Source organism: Mauremys reevesii, linkage group 3 (genome assembly GCF_016161935.1).
Source record: "Mauremys reevesii isolate NIE-2019 linkage group 3, ASM1616193v1, whole genome shotgun sequence".
In the NCBI taxonomy this organism is placed as follows: Eukaryota; Metazoa; Chordata; order Testudines; family Geoemydidae; genus Mauremys; species Mauremys reevesii.
Window position 1 is genome coordinate 85,918,792 of NC_052625.1, and position 26,093 is coordinate 85,944,884.

The window sequence follows — 26,093 nt, forward strand, 5'->3', positions numbered from 1 at the left end:
TCATTACTGATCCGGACACTGAATGAAATCAGTCATCTTAAGAATGATGCAGTTTGAAAATGAGTCTGTTTGCCTAGAAGAAAAAACTATGAATTATTCTGTGTAATCATTCTCCTGAAAACACAGCTCCTGTCAGCTTATATTATATGTGAGTTACAAGCCAAACTTAGACCCACAGATTTTAAGAGAACAAAAACCCATGAAGTCTATAGAACATTAGCAGAATGGAACCAAAAATACTAAGTAGTCTAGCTAGGGGGAAAACAACACTTGTTCTCAAGAGTTGCATTCTATAGGAACAAGAAAGCAAATATATATCACTTACAATGCTAAATGAAAGCAATACAATCCCCAATGCAGAAAGCAAAGAGCATATTAGAGTAAATCTCAAAGGAAAAATAGCAGACATCAGTCAAGAAGTCACAGAAATATGAACAACAATTAGCATTTTCCCCACTTGTCACCATTCTTCACTTATACTTGGTTTCTTTGATTACATCTATGTTGAAAATGTTAGGCATTTCTAGAACCAGCGCAGCTCCACTGCTGCTAACAATGGTAGGAGTGCTAACGTAGGCAAACCATAGACATTTTTATCACTGTCTCATCTAACCATGCTCAGAACAGATCTAGACAATGATTGTATAAAGTTGCCTGCAGCCAGTCTACACTAATGATCCCATTATTGCTAGCACTGGTTTTAGGACAAATGCCTAATTTTCTGGGGACTGGACTCTGCCACTTTGAGCTGATCAAGTGGCACAGAATGGGTGGATTTTGGCTGTAGCTGGCCAGGGCAGAATTCCATTTCCAACATGGGAACTTTCCACCAGCATAACTGGTACTAGGTCCTGTGCCAGCTGCCCCTCCTCCCCATGTCATAGGAGGAAGAGGGACATGTGGTACAGCAGAGCTCCTCTACATCTATCCTTCACTTGCATAAGATCCCATAGAGGCCTTTCACCAGTGGCACAAGTTAGAGCAGCTAAAGGCCTGCTCTAAGTTTTGCCAGGCTTGGTTGGCACAGGAGCAAGGGCTGCAATCGCTCCTTGTGGCCACCACACACTTTTCCTGAGCTCCCCTTGGATGCAGTTGTCCTCACCACAGACGATGCCATTCTTGCCTAAAACCAAAGTATGTTGGGCATGTGTCTTGAATGGTCACTAAGGATATGTCTACAGTACCCACCGGATCGGCGGGCAGCGATTGATCCAGTGGGGATCGATTTATCACGTCTAGTTTAGATGTGATAAATCGACCTCCGAGTGCTCTCCTATTGACTCCTGTACTCCAGCAGCGTGAGAGGCACAGGCAGAGTCAACGGGGGAGCGACAGTAGTCGAATCACCGCATGAAGACACCAGGGCTAACAGACTAGCTATTTTACTTCCACTCCTTCACTTTGCTGGTTGGAATCAGACATACCCAGATGTTTGTGCCTTTGCCACCATTTAGTGGCTGACCTAGAAAGTAAGTAAGCACCTTTATGTGACTTCCAACTAATGGGAGCACGTTAGCACAAAATGCAGAGACCTGTGGTTCTGGAGAGGAAGGGTCACAAGTTTTCTTTCATATGCTACAAGTAAGCAATTTAACTGTGACCATGGCATCTGTGTTTGTTATTCAACTAAATAAAATGTGAATTCCATGCCCACTGATGTCATTTATGTCTTCAGAACCACCAACACTGTTAGCTAAGGGAGTGAAACTGGATTCTAATCAGGTTTAGACAGGTGCTCTTGAAAATTTTACCTTCTAACAGAAAATCAGTGGAATGTAGCTAGCTTTGTGCCTGTTGCTTTTGAAAATGGGACACAAGTACTTTTGAAAGTTTTACCCAGAATGATTTTCTTCAGCTTTGAAAAACAGACTCAGCTGCTCTACATGCATTTTTTAAAAAAAGCAACAGTTGTTGTCTTTCTTCACTTAAGAATGATTATGTAGCAGGGGCTACCTAGATTGAAAGGGCAGAGACTTTGTTTTCATACAAGTCCCAATCATACGACATTTCCTTGTTTTGTGAGACTGGCATTTCAAGGGTTAACAGTGAAGCTTAAACTCTTCGATGACCCAGTGTAGCCAACCACGGAGCTTGCTTCTCTTTCCCTTCTCCTACCCCATCTCAAAGGAAAGGATGGATTTTCACTTGTTTAATATTTAATGCAGCCTCGCTAAAGAAGTTCCAGCCCAACAGAAATACAAGCCCTAAGCACAGAACCACACTGCAGTGTTTGGACTATGTTGCCTGATCAATGAATCTTAATTTGCGAGAGGTTGGGCACCTTCGGCAGGGTGTTGAGCATCATCAATCCCCATTGAAGCCCAGGGGAATAGAGTATATTCAGGACCTTGCAGGAAATGCTGAGCAGCTTGCAAGATTAGACCGTAACGTAGTACAAAAAGAATGGATGATCGAAGATAATGATTCTTCGTAATCAGTATCCCACGTAAGTGCTGAGGGTATCAAATCCAAGTGCTGAGGGTGTAAATCCAACTGCTGCATTCACAGCAGTTGAGCTATTTTACAAGAGTTTCCCCCTCTTCCCCCCACCTCGATTGTATTATGGACTTTTCTCTTTTAGGATAGGAGGCACTGGAGACATGTACAGTATTTGCCAGGAATGCCTGGAGTTGTTGATTCAGCATGGAAGGGATGGGTGGTAATGTGTCAGGAAGCTGTCTGGCAGATGTGTGTATAGACCTTTGTTTTATCATTTAGACAAGCTGCCTGGTGGGTCTGCCATATGTAGCAGTGTCCCAGTCAGCCCTGAATATGATGTGTTAATGTCTGACACTGACTTGTTTTTTGCTTTCACCAGAAGCAAGAAAGCTCTGGCCAGGCCAGAGCTCTTTAATGGGAATTTTTCACTCCTCCAGTTCTTTTCTCAGCTGTGCCTTGGCCTATCACACAGCCACTAGAAGCCTCAGAGGACAATAGAATTGTTCTTTGTCAAACTCAAGTCTTCCCTGCTCCTTAGATTTGTTAGAAATATTTGGAATATTACAGACTTTTCCACATTCAAAGTACTGAAGGTTTTCTTTCTAGCACCAATGTTGCCATTGTAATAAACAAGCCAGCTGATGACATATATACACTCTGCTAAAGAATCAGAACCCACATGCCATTTGTATGTTTGATTTACTAGTAATCATTTGAAAAGAAATAGCAAACACTGTATATTTGCCTAAGCCAGCACATACATCTCATAACAGGTGCTGTAACATTTATGCAGCATACACAGAATACAGATCCTAGTTTATATTTCCTCATCTGTCTCACCCAGCATTATACAACAGTTAACTTTCATGATGATCAAAAGCAGAAGTACCTTTTATTTCCCCCATAAAGCATTCCAGAATAAAATTGGCAAGGGAACCCCCATTCTCCCAAACCAACAAATCAAAATGCCCTCAGTGGTCTTAAATTTGTGCTGTTGTTCTAAATTGATTAAGATCTTCTGGGTTTGAATCAGTTTTTCAGGACTCACCACACAGATTTGTGCTTCCCTCAGATCTGTCTGCTATAAAACGTATCATTATTATTTGTATTGCAGCATCACCTAAGACCCAGTCAAGGGTCAGGGCCTTAATTTGTAGGCACCATACACACATAACAAAACGACTTCCCTGCCCCAGAGAGCTTACAACTTTGCATACTGGAGGGTGAAATGGATCACCTCTGATCAATCTTTCAGAAAGGTCCCCAGAAAATAGACTTCATAGCTGTCTCAAACCCTGAGAGCTGCCCGAATGGCAGATCTAGCCCTTTTCTATAGAACAGGAGACAGTATGTTGAGCAAGAGTGTGTGTGTGGTTACACAAATTTCACAAAAGCAATTCTATGGCAGGGTGAGATTTGATTTATTCTTTGGCCTTGTGTACAGTACAGGATGTTAGTGTGTTTAAACATGCATGTGAACAATTGAGTTAGATGTCACAATGTTGACCACAAGTTAATGGTCAGGGTAGACCAGGCCAAATCATGTTCAGCATCATGTTAATTAATTGTAATCAAAGCCTGTTGGAACCAAGGTTTATTCCTGATTGGCTGACCTGATGCTGACTATTATGGGGTCTACACTGACAGTGTATGGCCTCCTCTGTTACATGACCCTTCCCCAGAAGGAATGATTCACAAGTGGACGTATGGTAGGAGAATGGACTGACCTTGTTTGCTCTTTGCAATTTCCGCTCTCAGAAGTGGTTCTGTTGGTGGCGCTTATCAGTGGAGATACTGCCAGAGGCTGTGAGATCTTATTAAAACGTCAGAATGATCATTATTTTTACTACTTTAAAGACCTCTTTTCAATGAATCCCTGTGAAGTTTCTCCCTTTTGAAGATCTTTCCTGTCAGGAGGTTCACATCCAATGTCCTCTCAAACCACAAAACCCTTTCCCTGTGACACAATGTTAGGCTGCATACACTCCATGTGACAAACATGTGGCATATTGCAGAATGATGAGTCAAATGGATGCTTGGAAGAGAGGAGAAATGCAGTATGGGAGTGAGAGTTCTACTCTTCTCTCCTTTGTTTCTTGGCGGGGGAGGGGTGGACTCTCTGTAAACATTCGGAAAGCTACCTCATTAGCCTCCTTCAAATCTCTCCTTAAAACTCTCCTTTGACATGTTGCCTAGAAAAAACTTGAAAATGGTTAGGCTGATGGTGTGCCAACCATGCTGACCAAAATTATCTCATTATTCCCTCGCACGTCCCTGTTTGTATCCATCTGTTGTCTCTTATCTTCTTCTTCAATTGTAAGCTCTTTGGGGGCAGGGACCATCTTTTGTTCTGTTTTTGTACAGCACCTAGCACAGTGAGTCCTGGTCCTCGACTGGGGCTGATAGGCCCTATGGTAATACAAATGAATTAAATAAATATATATATATATAAATAATAACACAGTACTAGCTCCCAATTTGGTTTCAACTCATAGAATCATAGAAATGTAGGACTGGAAAGGACCTCAATAAGTCATCTAGTCCAGTCTCTGCACTAAGCCAGGGGTTAGTATTAACTAGACCAGTGGTTCTCAAACTAGGGCCGCCGCTTGTTCAGGGGAAGCCCCTGGCGGGCCAGACCAGTTTGTTTACCTGCTGCGTCCGTAGGTTCGGCCGATCGTGGCTCCCACTGGCTGCAGTTCGCTGCTCTAGGCCAATGGGGGCCAAGGGACGTGCTGGCCACCCTTCCTGCAGCCCCCATTGGCCTGGAGTGATGAACCACGGCCGAACCTGCGGATGCGGATGCGGCAGGTAAACAAACTGGCCTGCCAGGGGCTTTCCCTGAACAAGCAGCTGCCCTAGTTTGAGGACCACTGAACTAGATCATCCCTGACAGGTGTTTGTCTAACCTGTTCTTAAAAGCCTCCAATGACAAAGATTCTACAGCCTCCCTAAGTAATTTGTTCCAGTCCTTAATGACCCTGAGAGTTAGGAAGCTTTTCCTAATGTCCAACCTAAACCTCTCTTGCTGCAATTTAAGCCCATTACGTCTTGTCTTGTCCTCAGTGATTAAGGAGAATAATTTACCACCCTCCTCTTTATAACATTTCTCCAGTTTGTCAAGAACATCTTGAATTCTAACCGTGACCTCCAAACTGCTGACAAACTGAATATTGTCCACAAACTTTATAACCATACTTTCCATGCCATTATCCAAATAATGTATGAAGATATTAAATAGAACTGGACCCAGGACAGATCCCTGTGGGAATACACTTGATATGCCTTTCAGCTTGAGTGTGAACCATTGATAAATGCTCTTTGAATATTATTTTCCAATCAGATGTGCACTCATCTTATAGTAGGTCTGTCTAGGCTATTTTCCCTAGTTTGCTTATGAGAAGGTCATGTGAGACAGTATCAAAAACCCTCCTAGAGTTGAGATATTTCACATCTACTACTTCTCCCTACTCACAACACTTGTTACCCTGTTAAACAAGGATGTTATATTGGATTGACATGATTTTTTCTTGACAAAGCCATGTTCACTGTTACGTCTCACCTTATTTTCTAGGCAGGTGCTTGCAAATTGATTATTTGCTCCAATATCTTTCCAGTTACTGAAATTAAGCTGACTGGTCTATAGTTCCCTGGGTTGTACTAATTTCCCTTTTTATAGACAGGTACTATATTTGCCCTTTTTCCAGTCCTCTGATCTGCCTTTTGATATACCAGGCAACACCTTGCTTTGTCCTTACTTTGTTCTTCCTGAACAAACTGTCCCCTTCTTTACCAATATTGCAGTCATGTGAATTATCCCACCAATCTGTGATGCCAGTTATGTCACAATTCACTAGTATTTCTAGTTCTTCCTGTTTGTTCTCTATAGTTCTTGTATTAGTATACAGACATCTAAGATGTTCATTAATCTTCCCTTCTATATTCCCTATCGTCTCTTCTTTGTCCTTGCTATGATTACCCATGCGTCCCCCAGATTCTGACCCTTCACCCTGGTCTCCATGTTCTGCACTTACTTGTGGGCTTTTGTCTCCTGCCCCTGTTGAACCTAGTTTAAAGCCTGCCTCACTAGCTTAGCAGTCTGAATCCAAAGATAGTGTTCCCCTTCCCTGATAGGTGGACCCCATCTCTGCTCAACAACATCCCATGGTCGAGGAAGCTGAAGCCCTCCTGGCGACACTTAGGATGCACAGCCATGAAGTCACCTCCAGGATGTGTCTGTCTCTGCCTGGGCCCTTACCCTTCACTGGACTTGTAGACATTACAATTCACCATTGTATTACACCCTGTGTAGTCATTTACATCAGTGCAAAATGAGTATAGAGTAGGTGTAAAATGCTCCTTGCATATATGTTGCCAGTAAAGATGGTTTAGCACCAAAAGCTGATTCCAAACACCTCCAAAGTTCAAGAAAGATCAAACCCAAACTTCATGGCTGGCCCATATTTCAATAGTGAGACAAACAAATGTGCCAGCTCCATACAGCCCTCAAATCTGAGGCATCTTGGATCCAGATCTGAACCCAAATTCTGCTGCTTAGCCCTATCTCTTCTGTGTGTGTGTGCGCGTGCACATGTATGTATATCTCCAAGCTTTTCCACCTCTGTAAGCCAATCTTTATGTTATTTCTATTCGGTGTAAAGCTATAGATTTATGACGCAAACTACACGTTTTGGTTTCTGCTTACTGTGCATCCAAATTTATCTGGAGTAGACATATTTACAGTACATTTTATATGGCAACATTTAAGGATATATTCAATGCTATTCTGGAAAAAAGTCCTTAAGATGAACTCTAGCTGGCTGTGCTAGTGTGTAGAATGGAAAACAGAGAAGGAGAGAGAAAAAGGAGCACCATTACTCAACAGGCTCAGGCTGCAAATGGAGATCAACAGCAAGGGCACGCAAGGTTGGTCAGATTTGCACACAGCAGGAGGTGCTGCTGCAGTCAGTAAGAATTAGGATAGGGGCTTCTGCCAAGGGACAGAACGATACCATAGACATTAACCACAAAATAGATAGTGTAAACAAAGCCTCAAGGAAAACACTCAGAGAAGTAGATTTCAGTTACTCAGTGCAGAGGCAATGCATGGGGGTGGGGGAGGAGGGGAATAGGGGGTCTCGTGCCAGATTTCTGCCTTCCCTTTAGTACAGAGTTTCTCAAACTGTTTGAAAAACATTGCCTCCTGCCAGGAGCCAGCTGATCGGAAGCTGGTGGGAGCCACCTGTCCTGCTCGGGCCCCTGGCTCGCCATGCTGTGGGAGCCAGGGTGCTGGCTGGCTGCCTAGCAGCTCTCCTTGCCTGGCTCCCCAAGCCAGGCCGCCTCTGCACAGCTGGAGGCTCCCTAGCTGGGCAGTACAGCTCCAAACTGCACCCCAGATGCTCTCTTGACTCCCTGCCCAAGGAGCCAAGTGCCGGTTGGTGATGCTCCCTGGAGCTGGCCTGTGCCCGTGGAACCCGGCTGCCATGAGCTGCTCCCCGAGGCGCTCGCTCACCCACTGCTGCCCTGACCCCCCTGGCTGTGCTGCTGCTCCTCATGAGGGAAATGCACTTCAAGTTAAGAACTTTCAATTCTTCAGCTAAAATTAATTCTTTAAGCAAAAAATATTTGCAAGTGATTTATACTGTGGAAAGTTACACTATTGAAACTGGAAAATCTTTTAGAGAGAAAAATAATTGTCTAATTAAACAGAAATCATTATTTCAGTGTTTTAATGAAACCTGTAGGTGCTCACAGTCATTAATATGTATTGATCAAACATAAGCGTCTTGATTTTTCAGCTCAAATGACCCGTGATGAGTTATTAATGTGAAGTTCTATAATGAGAATTAAGCTTCTCCTCAAGGTAATTACTATTTCTTGTTTAATTGCTGGGTATAAGATCATACAAGCCACCTCATACTCAGACACGGTCATGTGCCCCCTCCCACTATTGAGAGTTAACCGTTGCCTCTGACTCAGTGTAAAGGTGGAGGGACACCATTGACTTCAAACGAGTTACTCCAAATTTACACCAGTGTAGCTAAGAATAGAAATTTGCCCTTTGGTTCCACTCTCCCAGTTGATGCACTAGGCTTTGGATTGGCATTTCCTGGCGACACCCCAATAGATTATCCTCGTCTGCGCATCAGTAGGAGACTGAGAGCCCCTTGTCAACTAACAGAGTGCACCATATACAAAATAAATAGAGTCATAGAGCATAGAACATGCTAATTATTCTCTACAATTGTCATTGACTTTTGTGTTGGTTTTGCGCATTCTGTAACTAGGAAAGCTAATTTAATCATTTCTATAGTGTCAACAATGTTAAAGCCTAAAGTGGCTATTCAGGTCTAGTGAGTTTTCTTGGGTACCCAATGCCCAAAGGACATATTTGTGAGCAACACAGCACAGCAGTGACACATCAGGATAATTCTGCAGGCAGATTGTACAGCATTCAAAGCTGGTTGCAACCCGGATGCTGTTTATTTCAGGCAATGTACAAATCTGTCTCCATAAACTGTATCCAAATGGGAGCACTCTGGGTTTACTGAGGTGATATAATTGTAAGCTTAGTGAATGAGCATGGAAATCTGATGGGTTATTTATAAGGACCTCCAATATAAATATTGATGAGTCACCTGCTCATCAAATTTGGCTAGTATAGACACACTGTACCTGTGAACCAGAAATGTAAGAAGCTTATCCAACAATTATGCTCTTTGTATAATGAAAGGCAGTCTTTGGGGCCTGCAAAGTCTTCAGTCCTGGTTCCCTGGTAAGTAAAGTGCCAATGGGGGATGTAAAAGCTCAGCGTTCTCTCCTTTTGCTCATTTACAAGTTTACTTCCGGCCTGTTTCCTGACAAAGACAGTTTATATTTGCAAGGCTGATTGCTAGGCTTGATTCCCCCTACCCCCCCCGGTCATAAATTTTTTATGGTTTTCACCTACAGCTACTTAGGGATGGGTCTTTGGATTCTAAAAACCACAGGTCTGTAGCTGGAGCCTGTAGTCATATGAGACTGTGCCATCCAGACTGCTGGTGGTGGCGGCATTAGAACCACTGGCAAGCTACTTCCCAGCCATCCGCACGTAGGCTGCTCTGATGAGCAGCCATTGTAATCTTTGGACACAAGGAATGACAGTTAAACAGAAGGTAAGGCAGTTGGGACTAGGTGGAGCAAACATGGGAATGAGAGCAAGGGACTCCTGGTCTTACATGGGAGATGGGGATGCTAAGAGGAGAAAGGAATGAAAAGGGAAGAAGGGAAGTGAGAAGGTGAGGAGATTGAAGGTGAAAAGGTGGGAGGAGGTTGCAGGAATGAGACTTCTTCCCACAAGGAATAACCTCTGTGGGAGCCTCCAAAACCTAGTGTCAGTCTTGCAAATGTTACTTGGCCTCTATGCGCCACTGCACGGCTACCACACTAAGTGTCTTGAAGGGCTTCAATAAAGGACTTCTGCCAACACCAACATCCAGTTTTCACCTTTTGAAGAGCAGAGGGATCATAGCAGAGGAATTTGGATTGTTCAGCTCTTGAAGCTGGAAGGCAGGGACTTGAAGCTGAGAAAAGTGTTAATTGTGCAAATAAACAAGTGAGAAATGAAGGCCCAATTGTGATCTCCCTTACAGCGATATATTCCTATTGGCTTTGACTGCATTTCTTCTGATTTACACCAGTGTGAGATAGTTCAGAATCCACCTGCTTTTGAGTTGGAAGAAATACATTAGCCCTCACAAGTAGGTGTTTGTAAAAACCCTTCGTAGCTGCAGTTTGCTAGCATGAAATGAAGAACTCTGGAGCAAAATGTTGTACATTCTTTTTATCTTTATACATGGAATAATTACCTATATTCAGAAGGGATTGTAAATCCTAGATTTAGATGCCAGACCCAATCTTGCACTCTGTAATCCCACTGATGGAAATCAATGGGAGATTGTTCTGAGTAGGGCCTGCAGGATTTTAAGAAGAACGTAGCTTTACATCCCCAAGAGCCTGATTCTATTCTCAGTTGTTACCAAGTTCTACCAAAAGTAACTACAGTGAAGTTGATGGAATTACACTGATATATTAGCGAGAGGTGAACAGCTGAGTTGTGGGTGCCTGATTGTCGAGGAAGAAATACTGGTTTAAAATGTAATACTAGAGCTAGTTGGAAAAAATCCAATGAAAAAATATTTCATTGGTATTTGCCAGTTCATCAAAACTGAAATGTTCTGTGGAGATGGTTCGAGTTCAGTGAAGTTCTGATGGAACCCAGGGCAGGGATTTGAAAGAACTCTGCATATCAGGCACATTTGGAAATCTGGCTGGTTTCCTGCCAGCTCACTGCCTGGCTCCAGTCTGGTCCATTTGCTGGCCTGCCTTAGAATCTGGGTTGCCAGGGCTTCCAGAGACCAGAGCTCTGGGGCAGCCAGCCAGATGGACAGCCCTGGAACTGGGGCTCCCTTCCCCTTTGCAGGGAATTTCAAACATTTTGGAATCAGAACAAAACCAGTTTTTGAAATATCAAAATCCTTTTCAAAGCTGTTAACTCTCTTCAGATAGCTCTAGTTAATACACAGTATAGACTCAGTTTTCATTTGTGTTGTATCCAGTGCAGTCGTTTGGCCCTGTGTCATGTGTGTATAAGGTGCTACCCCGTCAGGTTTCCCAAATTCCTTAGCTATAATTTCTCTCCCTAAGAGCCCTCAGTCAGGCGGGGTTTACAAGCAGAGGGATATATAAATCTCTATTGTTCCGGCTACATTTGTTTTAAAATTCAGAGCTATTATTAAAATGATCCCCCCTCCTTCCTCACCACATCTGTGGCATGTAACTAAACAAACATCTATTGGGGGATATGACTACTTATTGGTATGAATTTGGGATGGTCTGCTTGATACTAATGTGGTTATCCCAAACACATGCCAATTAAACATCACTCTCTTTCCCCCACACAGATCACTTTTTCCTCCTCCTTTGCCCTCCTCGTGTTCCCTCACCACTAGTTTATCCTCATACTTGGGCCCATAGGAGCCTACTTGTAAGCTGTACCTGTGTTTGCTCTATGGGGCACCTTTTTATTACTGATTCAGCAGAGGATGTTGAGGCTCTTTCATTTAGATTGTCTTTTTGGTAGGGCACAGAGGATTTTATACACCAGCTATGTGACAGTCCACTGGAATGTTACTCACTGGAACAACGTACCAAGGGTTGTGGTAGATTTTCTATCACTGGCCATTTTAAAATCAAGATTAGATGTTTTTCTGAGAGATTCTAATTCAAACAGGAATTATTTCAGGGCAGTTCTAGGCCTGTGCTATGCAGGAGGTCATAGTGGATGATTGCAGTGATCCCTTTTGGATTTAGATGTATAGATTTTATTCCTAATTGCATTACTTGAATAAACCTCTTTTGTAAAGCTTCACTAAGCTGTTGTGTTCCATTTTACTCCAAAACTCAGGTCTGGCCTACACTACAGAGGTAGGCTGATGCAAGGCAGCTTCCATCGACCTAACTACAGAAGTGGCTACACTTAAATTTTGCTCCCGCCGATGTAACCGCCCTGCTTCACCAACTTAATAACCACCTCCACAAGTGGCAGGTTGACACAGTGTCAGTGTAGATACCATGTTGCTGGCATCGACTGCTACTGGCTTGCAGGAGCCATTCCATAATGTCCCACACCGACAGTACAATTGATTCAAGCGCTCCTGGTGAGGACACGCACTGCTGACACAAGGAGCAAACGATGTAATTACTGCGGCAGCTGTATGCTGACATAAGTTAGGTCAACTTAATTTTGTAGGGTAGACATGGCCTCATTCCCTGCAGTGGAGGCATTGGCTTATCGCAACAAAAACAACTCTTCTGGGTCTCATTGCATTAGACCGGCTAGCTAGAGCTAAGCACTAAAATCCCAAACAAACAGTTTAATACATTGCAGGCATTGCCAAGTTCTGAAAGGCTAACCATTTTGTAACTTTATTACTGAGATAGTGATTTTCTCTCTTCCTTACAACTTAATTCTGAGGACCTTTCCATAAAAATCAGATTAAGTGTAGAGAGTGAGTGGCAGTGGTTTTAGCCCTAAAGATGAGATGGTCAAAAGACTTAATAGTGGTTGTAATCTTTTTTATCTACCCTAGGATTCAAAGGAAGAAAGTCAGTTACCAAAAAATACATGTGAAAGGCCTACAGTCTGTATATTTTAGATCAGCTTAGTTCACTGATCTTTGTTTAACTCTTTTTTTCTGATTATAAATTAAATTCTTCACTTATTCTCCCTTGTCTGACATTTTCTATTGAGAAGTATAATATTTACCTTTACATGTCAGAGCAATCTCAGTAAAATATCTGTAAGACTATCCAAATAAACACAAGACCAATGGGATCAAAACCGCAGACCTTAAGAACCAGTCAATACTATTACAGCTAAAGTAGTAACTCCATTAGCTGTCAGTAAGGGGCAGACACTTATCTTTGCTAAGACTGGCCACTGGAGAGACCAAGACTTTGTCTTCACTGCCCTTTATGCACTAGGATTTTACCGTGTAATGTGTGTATAAGGTGCCACCCATTCAGGTTTCTCAAATTGCACACAGTAGTTATCCTGCAGTGAAAACATACCTTTTTGTCAGTGAAGACAAGACCTAAGTAAAAAAATTACAATAGCATAGAAAATTTGAGCTAAATTCTGCCTCATTACACTGATATCATCTCTTTGATTTCATTTCACAGACACTGATTGGTTTACATGGGTTGCAGACTCCAAGCAGAGTTTTGCCCATTACCTGTAGATTTTGTTCCAGTGCTGTACTCCCTTCTTTATTCGCCCTGTGTTTACCAATTGCCAGAGCAGAGTTCACTTGGTATCCTAGATATATGCAGTAAAATTCTAGCTTCCCATGTCTAGTGCATAGGATATTGTCCCATGGTTTCATGATGCTGCTACATAAATAGCAAGGCAAAACCAAACTGTTTATTTTCAAAAGCAGTGTGGAAGACCTTTCAGAATCAGCAATCTGTTGCATGGACTTCATCCCTGTTATGCCAAAGCCCAGGGTATCATTACACTACTGCATTCTGATTTGCTTGGGAAACAAAGCTAGTGTGTGCTTTAGCCAACCAAAACTGAGAATTACTGGGTTTTTTTAATCCAGAATCTTGCATTATTATGAATAAACAGGTTTCTGAATGGCTGAGTTGGAAGCTGGTTTTAAATATATATACCACTAAGTTTTACAAGTCAGCTAATAAAAAAAGCTGATTGTCTGGGACAGACTCCTGTTGGTATAATGCAGTACTCATTCAAATGGTTACTTATGTAAGTGAGATTCAATCAAATCCTAAGGGAGCAGACTCTGTTTCCTTGCAACTCTGGCAGTGGAATCTCTTTACATAGAAAGTTGCTTATAAAGAGCAAAACAGCTTCCCTGCACACACTCCCCTCCCCCACTACTTTTTATTCTTTCTGCGGTCCCACTTTCCCTCCTCCCCCTACACACACAGCCAACTCCCAGATCAGAAGCTGCTCTCCACTAAAGACAGGAAACAATTCATTTGTCTTGAACCTCAACACCACACTAATCTGAAACATGCTGGAATTATTCTTCTTTGAAATAGTTTCGAGCCCATTAGCTGTAGTTATGGAGCATGGAGCAGTGCTACTTACGTTACAACACAGGGATCCAGAGCTGGAAATGAGGATCATTGTCTCAAACCAACAGAGAGAGGTAGGACAAAAGATTATCTCAGTCAGCCTGCAGCTGCCTGTCCTAGTGGGAGCATAGAAGTACAGTGTATACCTCCTTCTTGAAACCCCCATACATTTCAGCAGGCTGTTGGCTTGCTTTGAAATTTACAGAGGGGAAGGAATATCAAATCCCTTCCAATCTCCACCATGCCAGAAATTCCCCTGGAAGCTTAAGATTTCACGTCAGGTGCGAAGTTTCACATCAGAAACCATTTTTTTTTAATGGAATGAGCCCAAGTAGAGTGAAAGTGGATACAGTGCAATTCCTTTAGTGAAGTAGATTATAAGAGTCCCACATTTTTTTCAGTATATTGTGATGCCAATAAGCCTATTCTTAAACTGAAAGGAGTTTTTTGTTTGTTTTTGTAAGGGAGAGAAATGAGTTCATAATCAAAGGGCATGATTATACATTGATATCAGTCTGGGCCATTCCAATCCATCCGAATACTCTATATTTGGAAAGTAACTTTCCTTCATGAGAGGGCACGGATGAGAGAGAGAGAGAGAGAGAGAGAGAGGTCATGTCTTGAAAAATAAGAAGTAGAGAAAGCCACTGACTTGTGACTGACAGGAATTCCTTCAGCAACATGGAGCGACTCATTAGAATTTTCCCATGACACACCACAAAAGATGGCTGGAGAAAACAAAGTGAGGTGCTGGAGCTCAGTATTATCCTTTGTCCTTGAGAATCCTGGCCTTGCTGAATCTCACGGGCTGGTGCATGCATAATGTGGGGCAGCTGATTAAGTGTTCTTGCCAAAATAAAGGGGGTTGAAAGGGCTGGGGGAAAGATACAAAGTTGCCTTTAATTAAAACCCTGTGATTGTCTTTAATATTTACATAATGTGCTATCATAATTGCCCCTGATTGGAGACTTAAGACTGGATGGAGGAAATGGCAGGCTGGAATTTCCCAACTGTGAAAACCAAACACAAGCCCCTTCAACCAAACTTAACCAAAAAGCCACAGCAGAGGAAATGCATTTGAGCAATTTTAAACCCAAGAGTTATGAGCTGGGCTCAGAGCAGCATATTTGTTATCATGCATTAACACACTTTGAACAAATTGTAACACTAATGGAGGCCATAGGCTTCTATGGCCCTCATTCATGCAGGTAGTCATATGAGCACCATTATTCTGGTTTATGGCTGCACACTTCATTGGTGCAGACAGGTTGCACGATATCGGATGGCAGTGGGATGAGGGGGACTGTTAAGTAAAGCGTGTTTTGTTTGGTGCTTGTCTCCTACCAGATTTGAGAGTCAGCAATTAAATGCTAGGGAAGGAAGAGAGTCTGATAAGAGTCTACATAAAAAGAAGAGCAATACTTTCTAATAAGAAGGTAATCCTGTCTTTTGGTCTTCATTGTACTAATGTAATGTTAATCATGATGAGCTTTTTAAATGCAGATTGAATGTATCATTTTGTAGAAATTTAATAGGGCTGTAACTCAGTACATAACAGAAAACAGATGGGCCCTGTACCTGAACCCTCTGACAATTGACATCTGGATCCAAATATTGCAGCGCAGAACCATCTCTATAATATGCCTTAACCTGAACCCAAGCATGCTTGAACTTAATCACTTGTGCAGTGGAGATAGTTATAGAACTGATGCCTTTTGTGTGGGTGGCGGGGGGACGGGGAGGGGTATTTTTAAATTTAAAGACAGCAACCCTTTTTGCTGCTATGATGTGCAAAGGCAGAAACCATTTTGTGCTCAGAGAGCCTGTTATGGAGGAGAGACATTCACTGTGCTCTCCCTCAGGGAAACTTTATTTTGTTATCTCATTGTTAACCTTGACCTACAAAAATGTATAGAGTTGCTCTTTGTGTATGGAAAGACATGAGAATTGTGGTGATCTGGAACTATTAGAACAAAAATAAAATTTCCATGAGGGAACACCCAGTGTGTGTTTGTGCAACCCACACTGTGTATAGCTGCAGCATCTCTGATGAAAATACAGCAGCTGTCTCTACATGCATTCAAAGTTCTTAGAAATTTAAAGGTGCAGTATTCAGAAAACAAAGGCAGACTGTTTCATAGCTACTTACAACATGGGCTTATAGCTATTGAGAACCAAGTACAAAGAGAAATGCAATTGTATTGCTCTGTGAAACATTCTCTAGGCTCATATAATGAGAAATTGTTAAGCTCTACTTTCTTTTTTTTTTTTCAGGGTAAATTTCTATCCTTTTCCTTGCAAATATAGCCTTAAAAATACAAGCCAACATATTGCTAGGATTGAAAGTTTGGCACTGATTTTTCCTAAAAGTCATGGAATAACTGCTATTTCTCACACTTACAACCTCCTACAGCCCAGCTTTAAGGATCTTGAAAACCAGAGTCACAAGTCCTTTCTATTTTTGAGAGGACCCCAGATCATTTCACAGCTATTGAGTGTTATTCCACACAACTTGCCATCAGTAGCACCAGGGCCACGGAATGTTCTCTCCTAGCCAGTACCTTCCAAATGAGCTGGCTCTGCTAAGCAGCCAGCACAACCTCTGACCACAAGAAGATGCACCTGAGTAGTATGAGACACGATGTGGACTAGCCATGGAATGAAAAGGGGACTCCTGGGTTCTAATTACAGCTCCAACACCAGCTCTCTGTGAGACCTTATTCAAGACACTTAGGCCGTGATCATCAGACAGATCTATTAATTCAGGATCTGTAGGGGTGCTGAACACCCACACTGACTTCAGTTAGAATTATGGGTGCTCAGCATCTGTGAACATCAGGCACTAAGGCTCAGATGGAAGTTAGGAGCCTAAATACGTTTGTGGTTCTAGGCCTAACTGTCAGACCTTGAGTGCTCAAAGACCAACATTTGTAGACACAGGAAACTGTTGCCCTTAACTTTACTGCCTTAGTTTTTCCTAATATAAAATGGGGATAACTGTAGCCTTTTTGATGGATGGGTGATTTGATTACTGGTTAATCTCTCAAACTGCAGTGGTTCAAGATTCGGTCTTCTGAGGGCTACAGAACCACTTGCCCATGTAGGCTGGGCACTATAGTGGTACTTCCCTACCTCACAGGGATGCTACAGCCACTTAGGGTGACCAGATGTCCTGTTTTTAAAGGGACAGTCCCGTTTGTTGGGAGTTTTTCTTATATAGGCTCCTATTACCCCCCACCCCCAGTCCAGTTTTTTCACAGTTGCTATCTGGTAACCCTACAGCCACTGGTGTGTGTAAAGTGCTAAGATCACTGGAACACACACACAAAACCCTTCAGTGGCTGAGGGCTTAGTGACCCTCACAGTCCCTTATACACTGACCCCATTGCAAGCAGCTGGTCTCAATTTCTCCTGAACAGCTGAGAGGGACCAGAAGGCTTGTTGTTTTAGTGCTACAGACATCATGCTAATTACCTACATGTTCTATCTAGCTCATGTTGTGTTAGTGAACATACTGAGAGCAATGCTCTGTAATGTACAGGGGCCATGCAAGACCCTCTGCATGGTGGGGTGTCTTCTCGGGAGCCCCTGGCAGAGTGGCCACACAGTGGATGGCAATGGGGATGGACCAGAGTAGTGGTGTCACAAATTCTGCTGATCTACTGGCTCACGTACAATGGGTGAAGAAGAGCTACAGCTTCTATTCTGACCCAGTGCTGGACTAGTGGCCACAATGGGGCAGTATGTACTGCAGCCCTGCATCCTCTATGCCCATTTTATTGATTAATACCACTCAGCATCATGGTTTTGACTGTGGAATGCCGCTGTTCACTTGCCATCTCTGTACAAGCAAACTTCAGAAAGTTTCAGTGATTAACTTAGTTTCTGTCCCTTCCATCAGAGAGAAACTAGTGACCTGATGAATCTACAAATATGTTTGGAAATCCAATTTGGTATTGTTGTGTCATTGGATCATTTCACAACAATGACAATATGAGGAAACCACTCTGCCACAGTCAGGTCCCAATTAACCACGTTTGCCAGCGGTACACAGATACAGTAGATCTAATTGCATACACATTGCTGCTCTGACTAATTTCTGGCAGTTTCCAAACGATAGACTGTTGTGAGCACCACTATCAGGTTAACAAACTCTTTAAAGGGATACTACCTCATTGCCATATACTACATATGCCTCACCCCTTAATGTAAAAAGAACATAAAGTCACAACTGCATTACTATCATTAAATAGCAACATGCTACAAATTAAGTCTGAGAAGTGGTTTACAACTTCTCTCTGGATAACATCTCGTAAGCATCACAACAACATTTAGAACAGTGTTTGTACTTTTTGGTATTGCTGTACCAGCAATATCTTCCTGCTCTATATTGAAATGTAATTTGTGGTAGAAACAGAAATTATACTACTCTATTCCTATTGGTACATCACAAGTGCCAAATATTCCTTTTCAGTACTCGAAAGAATCAACCTCAATGAGACAAATCCATCTGTGTGACCTCACTCTCTTGGTTAAGGAAATCATCTGCACAAGAAACTACATTTCAGTGCCATCAGTGATCTCGCAACAGAAAAGTCAAGAAGCTCATATTCCATCCAATAAAAAATCACTGAATTAAGAGGCATGACGTATGTCTAGCCATTAAGATAAGCAGCCCAAGTGGGAGGTGGTCTGGATGTGGCTCGGGTCAGTTCTAAAGTAGCCTAAGTGATTGATGTGAGGAGAAAAGGGGGGGTCAAACTTCTGGGGCCCCAGGCCCACTCTGAAGTCTTCAATCCAGCCCGAGGCATCAATGAAAGCTCTGCACAGGAGTTGAGTGTGGAATAGACTATGGAAAGCGCAGTGCGGGCATTGTGAATTGGAGGGGAGAATTTTGTCCTCGCTGTGATGGCAAGCTACCTCTCTTAGTCTGGCTGCTGTAGTTTGTGTTACATTTTCAGACACGTACATATTATGTGGGACTGGAGTGGGGTAGGTGGGCGGGAAATCTTTTTCTTCTCTTTCACATTTGGATGGTTTTTCCAAGGACGGATGAACACGGAGCACTGGTTGAGGTGATCTCCCTGTAGCTGCCATCTGCCATTTCATAGTGCATCAGAGCATTTATTGGTTTTAACGGTTAATGAAAAACAACTACCAACAGCTGCCATCATTCCCCGTAATAAATAATAGTCTGTTTGGATCATGTTCTTTACTCAAACCCTAGAGAAATAAGAACTTGGGACTCTGGAAGAAGCCAGTAAGATGAGGGCAAAATGAGGCTGCTGGTGGTTCTTTTAAAAAGTGACCTTAACTTTTATTTGTGCCAATTGTATCTTTTCAGGGACTGGATAAGCACCTGCAGTTTTGATGGCTATAAATCTGGGTTGGAAATTTCATGAGAGCAGGTATCCTTATCAATTTCCCCCCACCTCTAGTTAAACCAAGAAGTCCCCTGGATATGATAGGGACTGGTGCTTACTGGCCTGCTTTTCAGAAGAATTTAGATCCCATTTAGGCACCACCATGAAATAGCCAGATTTTCAAAAGTCCTCAGCAGTTTCCACTGATGAAAATGGGAGCTGCTGGGTGTGGAGCTCGTTTGAAAATCTGGCCATTTCATGATGGTGCCTGTGGTTCTGGGGTCTTCTGGAAGCCTGCTATCAAATGCTTGAGACAAGACAGAAACAGTGTAGTTTTGGCTGTATTTGTTGCTTCTGGTCATGGCTGGATTCCTTTGTTCTTAGTACTTCATCACTAGATACTAAGTAATTCTGAAGGTAGGACAAGTGGAAGGCTCCCAGTGCAGTAAAACAACCCTGATTCTACTGTATGAGGTTAAGTGACTGTAGAGCAGGCATGGAGAGGCATTTGAGACTTAGCATGAGATGAGCTCCATACCACTTACCTACTGGTCAGTGAAAAGAGGATGGGGTGGGCAGTGGCATGGTCAGAAATTCAGGAACTTCATGGATTATAACCAGAGACTCCAACACTGATGGGACCACAGATGGGTTACAGAGCTGTCCTTTGCTTTGGTTGGGGAGGTGGGCTAAGGGTGGACTGTGGCTCAGCCAAACTTTACTCAAAGCCCCTTTAACTGAGCTTTGCTGGGAACTGGGAGCCACTATGGCAGAACTGGCTAGAGAGAAGAGCTATCACTGTAAGAGAATTAAGAGTTCAGCCAGTAAACTATCATCATTGGAATAGTTTTTAAATGTGTGGGAAAGTATGAAATGCCTCAGGGCTATTTTAGAAGAGCTGGCTCTTGTGCATGCTAGTTTAGTTTCCATAACCCATACAGTAGTTTTTCATTTTCCGGTTCTGGAAGGCATGCTTTTGTTAAACAAGTTATTGGGTGCAGGGGTAATGGGCTGAATACAGGGGTAATAAGCTGAAATTTGATGGCCTTTGTCATATACAGGAGATTAGATTGGATAAGTTAATGGTCTTTTCTGGCCTTAAAAATCTATGAAACTATAATACAACACCACTAATTGAGGGGAGTCAAAGAACGTGATTGGTAAGCTTGCATCCCAGAAATAATGAACAGCAATCAAATCTGAGTATCAGAGGGGTAGCCGTGTTAGTCTGGATCTGTAAAAGCAACAAAGAATCCTGTGGCACCTTATAGACTAACAGACGTTTTGCAGCATGAGCTTTCGTGGGTGAATACCCACTTCTTCAGACTTGCATCTGAAGAAGTGGGTATTCACCCACGAAAGCTCATGCTGCAAAACGTCTGTTAGTCTATAAGGTGCCACAGGAATCAAATCTGAATGTACCCCACACAATGGTATAATCCATACAGCTCTGAGATGTATATGCGCCATATACCATAGAGATGTTCACTACAACATCTCCCAAAATGCATTTTCTTAAACAAGGGCATCTTTTCAAAAGTTCTATGAAGGAAGAAGGAACTGGCTCTAGTTCTTAGCAGGACACGAGTCAGAACTCCTGGGTTATAGCTCAAACGCTGCTTCCAACTCGTTGTTGAACCTTGGGGGTCACATCATACGTGGCCTCTCAGACTTAGGGCTTGTCCATACAAACACTTAGTTCACAGCAAATTGGGGTGTAAATCTACCCTGCACTAGCCTGCTGCACACTAATCACCCATGTGGACCTTGCTGCTGTGAAGTGACAGTTCCCCAGTGCACTTTGCTCTACTCCCGCACCGCTCCAGCACTCTAGGGAATTTACAGTGCAAAGCAGTGGAATCCACATGGACATCTAGAGTGCAGCAGGCTACAGCTTGCCACGAATAAGGGCTCCTATAGACAAGCCCTTACTTTACCCATCTACAAAATGGATACATTAGAATGGGCAAACAGAAAGGATACACACTGGACCGAAAGTTAAGAAACCTGGGTTCCCTTCCTACTCCTTCCATTGATTCCCTGTTAAATCGCAAAGTTGCTTCACTTCTGTGCCTCAGTTTCCCCCTCCCCCAGACCTGTAAGAATGGGGAGAAATAATGCTTACTCGCCTTTGTAAAGCATTTGGAGAAATACATAGGCAAGCCATTATCCAACTGCAAAGCAATTTCCTTTTTAATACTTAACAAAGGAATATTCTAAGGGTTAATATTCGAAAGGGACTCTATCATGGTAGGTGTAAATTGTTATTTCTGTGAAGTTGATTTTTGTCAGAGTATGTTTGTCTTCGCCAGGAGAAAGCAAAAATGTGACCAGTTCAATAGCACTGTTGTGGAAAATTCAGACAACCTTCAGACACAGGAGAGTGCTCCCCACAGCAATATTAATCTCATAGTGTACGGTTGTAAACAACTAGACAAGAATCTATTTAGAATATAATAGGCTCTTAAACATATGTTTTGAATGTCATGCATTTCTAAACAGAGTTTCAACACCTCGCTTTTCTGGACATTTCAGTCACGGACTAGGTGTTAAACTGGTCATAATGTGTTGTAACTGCTCCAGATTAACAAATCATATTAGCAAATAGTTTGGTAGCATAGAGCTAGAATATTTTCTGCATTCCTCCCATCCCTTTTATGTGTTTCTACTAGGGTTACCTCTACTTGTGCGTATTTGACTGGCCTGGTCAGTTTTTTTATGGATTTGCCAGTTGCCATAAAAATAAATCAATCTGTTGGTTTTTTTTAACATGGGTCTAAAGATTTACATTATCACCGCAATACACTGGGATAGCTAATGTTAAAAGTTTCAATGCCCAGCTAAAGATGCTGCTGTGTTCCCACTGTCGCAGTTTAAGCACTAACTAGGGCCCTACCAAATTCACGGCCATGAAAAACATGTCATGGCGGTGAAATCTGGTCTCCCCCCTCATGAAATCTGGTCTTTTGTGTGCTTTTACCTTATACTGTACAGATTTCACAGGAGAGACCAGCGTTTCTCAAATTGGGGGTCCTCACCCAAATGGGAGTATCGGGGGGGGGGGGTCACAAGGTTATTTTAGGGAGGGTCACAGTATTGCCACCCTGCTACACTGTCTACACTGCTTTCTGGAGCTGGGCAGCCAGAGAGCAGCAGCTGTTGGCTGGGTTACCAATTCTGAAGGCAGTGCCCCACCAGCAGCAGCGCAGAAGGGTGGCAATACCATACTTTGCCATCCTTATTTCTGTGCTGCTGCCTGTAGAGCTGGGCAGGCAGAGAATGGTGGCTGCTGATTGAGGGCCCAGCTCTGCAGGCAGCAGCGCAGAAGTAAGGGTGGCAATGTCATACCAATCCATCCTTACTTTTGCACTACTGCTGGAGGTGGCTCTGCCTTCAGAGCTGGGCTCCCGGCCAGCAGCCGCTGCTCTCCAGCTGCCCCCAGCAGCTGCGCAGAAGAAAGGGTAGAAGTACCGCAACCCCCACCTACAATATCCTTGTGACCTCCCCACAACTCCTTTTTGGATCAGGATCCCTATAATTACAACACAGTGAAATTTCAGTTTTAAATAACTGAAATAATGAAATTTAGAGTTTTAAAAATCCCCTGACCATGAAATTGACCAAAATGGACCATGAATGTGTGTGTGAGAGAGGGTTTGAGTCATATGAGAGTGAGGAGACATGCAATGTTATCAGTCTTATCTCTATGTGTTCTCTCTCTAGATACTGTAAGTAGCTGTTGAAGTGGGAGTTTGCAGAGTTGCCTTGTAGTTGGGGGATGGAGTTGAGGTGGGCTTGCCTGTCTTGTGTGTGGTGGGTGTGCTGGTTTTTTGCATTTCAAAGGTGGTAACCCTAGTTTCTACAATGAGAGTACAGTAGAACCTCAGAGTTAAGAAAACTTCAGGAATGGAAGTTGTTCATAACTCTGAAATGTTCGTAACTCTGAATAAAACTTTATGGTTGTTTTCAAAAGCCTACAACTGAACATTGACTTAATACAGTTTTGAAACTATACTCTGCAGAAGAAAAATGCTACTTTTAACCATCTACCCCGGGAAACTACATGAAGCCCAAACAGTCATAGGTCAGAACTGCTCACCTCTGGATTCTGTAGGCAGGAAATGGGTAGAATGCATTCCTTCCCACTTTAGCAAGCACATCTCCTTTCTTTAAAAGTCTAGTCATTATTCTTCCACTGGTGTAGTCATAGCTCCATTGACTTCAATGGATTTATGACAGTTTACAGAAGATGAGGATTTGGCATCTCCTCTTTAATGAGGCCCAGCTGTCAGCCTTTCCCTCCAGGACTGACAGGCTGTACTAGCTTTTCAGGGTGTGGTAGGTTCTTTCCTCCCTCTAAGGAATCTGATTAACCTCAACTTCCCTTTGCTATGGCCAATGAGTATAGGCCCTCTAAGACGTGCAGTGAAGAACATATTTTATGGACTAAATTAAGATTTTAAAATTAACAGGATCCCTGTTCACAGACATACCTAACATGAGTCCCTTGCTCACTCTGGGATGCCTGGAGTATGGAGTCGCATTCTATTCTGTACTTGCACATTTTTATACCATCTCTTCTCCACTTGCGTTCTCTAAAATGCCTCCAAAGATTCATTGTCTTATCCTCTCAGCTTTGAGCTGGACACAGGCAAAAAAATCCTACATTTTATTAAACTGATTTATACAGGCATATAAGGTCAAGCTTAATCCCTGTGTTTTGTGTTACATAATGAAACCTACCACAGCAGGCTTTCAGTTATTAAGCTTTTTTGTGCTACTCAATTTTTTTGTTTATTGCTGCATTCCTCCCCAAGGATTTGTTGCTTTATTGTTTTTGGTTATGTGGCAATAGTGAGACTCGTAATTCATTTGCTTTTGCATACCATGGCCCCAGCACTTATGGATGTGAGTAGCTTTACGTATGTGAGTAGTCCCATTGACTTCTCAAAGAGTAAAGGTGCTTGTGAGTGAAAACCTTTGCAGTACCAGGGCCCATGCCTTTAACAACCATTGTATACTGTTCTGAAATAATTTGGGTCTGCTTCTGGGTAATGCCACTGAAATCAATGGATTTACACCAATGTGAAGGTGGTGTCAGTAGGATTAGAATTGGGTCTACTGACTGGAGTAAATAATTAACAAAGCTATTTCTCCAGCTAGCCTAAGAAATCTGACTGTAGTTTAGAAGTAGTATCTCTTTTTATTAGTTTCAAAAACTAATTTCTAATATAGAAGTTATCTCTGGTGATAAACAGCTTCAGGGCTTCCCCTCCCCTTCAATCCTTGCTGTCTCTAATTATAATATATTTTGCACTTCTACAGCATCTTTCATCTGAAGATCTCAAATTACTTTCCAAACATTAATTCATTAATCTTCACATCATCTCTTTGATGTAGGTGCTTATTAATATACCCATGTTATGGGTGGGCAAATTCAGGCAGAGTGAAATTAAGCGGTTTGCCCAAAGTCACAAAGCAAGTCAGCAGAAGGATAAGAATGGATCCCTATGGGATGCCATTGGAAACACTCCTGCTCAATGATGATTCCCCATTTACACTTACATGCTGAGACCCATCAGCTAGCCAGTTTTCAATCCATTTAATATGTGCCATGTTCATTTTATATCGTTCTAGTTTTTTAATCAAAATGTCATGCTCAGTACCTCTGAAGATCAGATCCAAATTGGCTGCTACCCATTTTTGCAGTAGCTTATCCACTCTAATGAGGCTTACGGCACTTCCATGGCTGCATTAATTCTTTTCCCTTTTACTGAATGCTGTTCTGAATTAAAATAATCTATCCCCCGACCCACCCACTCCAGCCCCCCTTTTTCTTATTTTCCTCCTAAATGCTACAGAAATTGCTTTCTTGGGACTCAGAAACTAATTTATGCAAATTGTTACAGAGCATTACCACTGCTGTGGTGCCACTACATTGGTGAGATGGTTAATTATCAGGATAATGCAATTTGTCTGCTCTCAATACCCTTGTGCTGCTCTTAAAAGGAAACAAATGAAGCAGCATCAGTGAGACCGACAAAAAAAAAAAAAAAAAAAAAAAAAGAGAGACTTCAGTACTCTATTAATAACAGCCATAAAGGAAATAAAAGATTAAAGGCCATTCTCAGTAAAATGGCATGCAGCTTTATGCAGCACAAAAGCTGAGGAGGGGCTTGGACATTAGTGGTGCACCTGGCCTTGTCATTCATGAGGAGATAAATCCAGAGGTCCTTTCTTAATTGTTATTTAATTACTTTTACCTCAGTAGGAATTTCAGAGAAAAAAGAACTGAGTAAACCTGAGGACCTGTGATGAGAGGATTGGACTTGGATTCAGAAGACCTACATTTTCTTCTCAGCTTTGCCACTGACCTGCTGTTTGACCTTGTGCAAGTCATATACATTCTCTGTGCTTCAATTTCCCCATCTATAAAATGGGGATAACTATGATGTGGGATGGGGAGATAGCTCAGGGGTTTGAGCATGGGCCTCCTAAACCCAGGGTTGTGAGTTCAATCCTTGAAGGGGGCCATTTAGGGAATTGGGGTTAAAAAAAATCAAAAAAACTGGGGATTGGTCCTGCTTTGAGCAGGGGGTTGGACTAGATGATCTCCTGAGGTCCCTTCCAACCCTGATATTCTATGAT

At 42.5% G+C, this 26,093-nt stretch overlaps 1 long non-coding RNA gene across 1 annotated transcript; it reads left to right on the forward strand.

The window, feature by feature from the left end:
* Positions 1 to 13,978: 13,978 nt before the first annotated feature.
* On the forward strand, positions 13,979 to 25,818 carry LOC120402253. The gene is made up of 3 exons (XR_005597081.1): positions 13,979 to 14,156; positions 15,430 to 15,518; positions 25,714 to 25,818. It is a non-coding gene; the product is annotated as an uncharacterized LOC120402253 (long non-coding RNA).
* Positions 25,819 to 26,093: the final 275 nt, after the last annotated feature.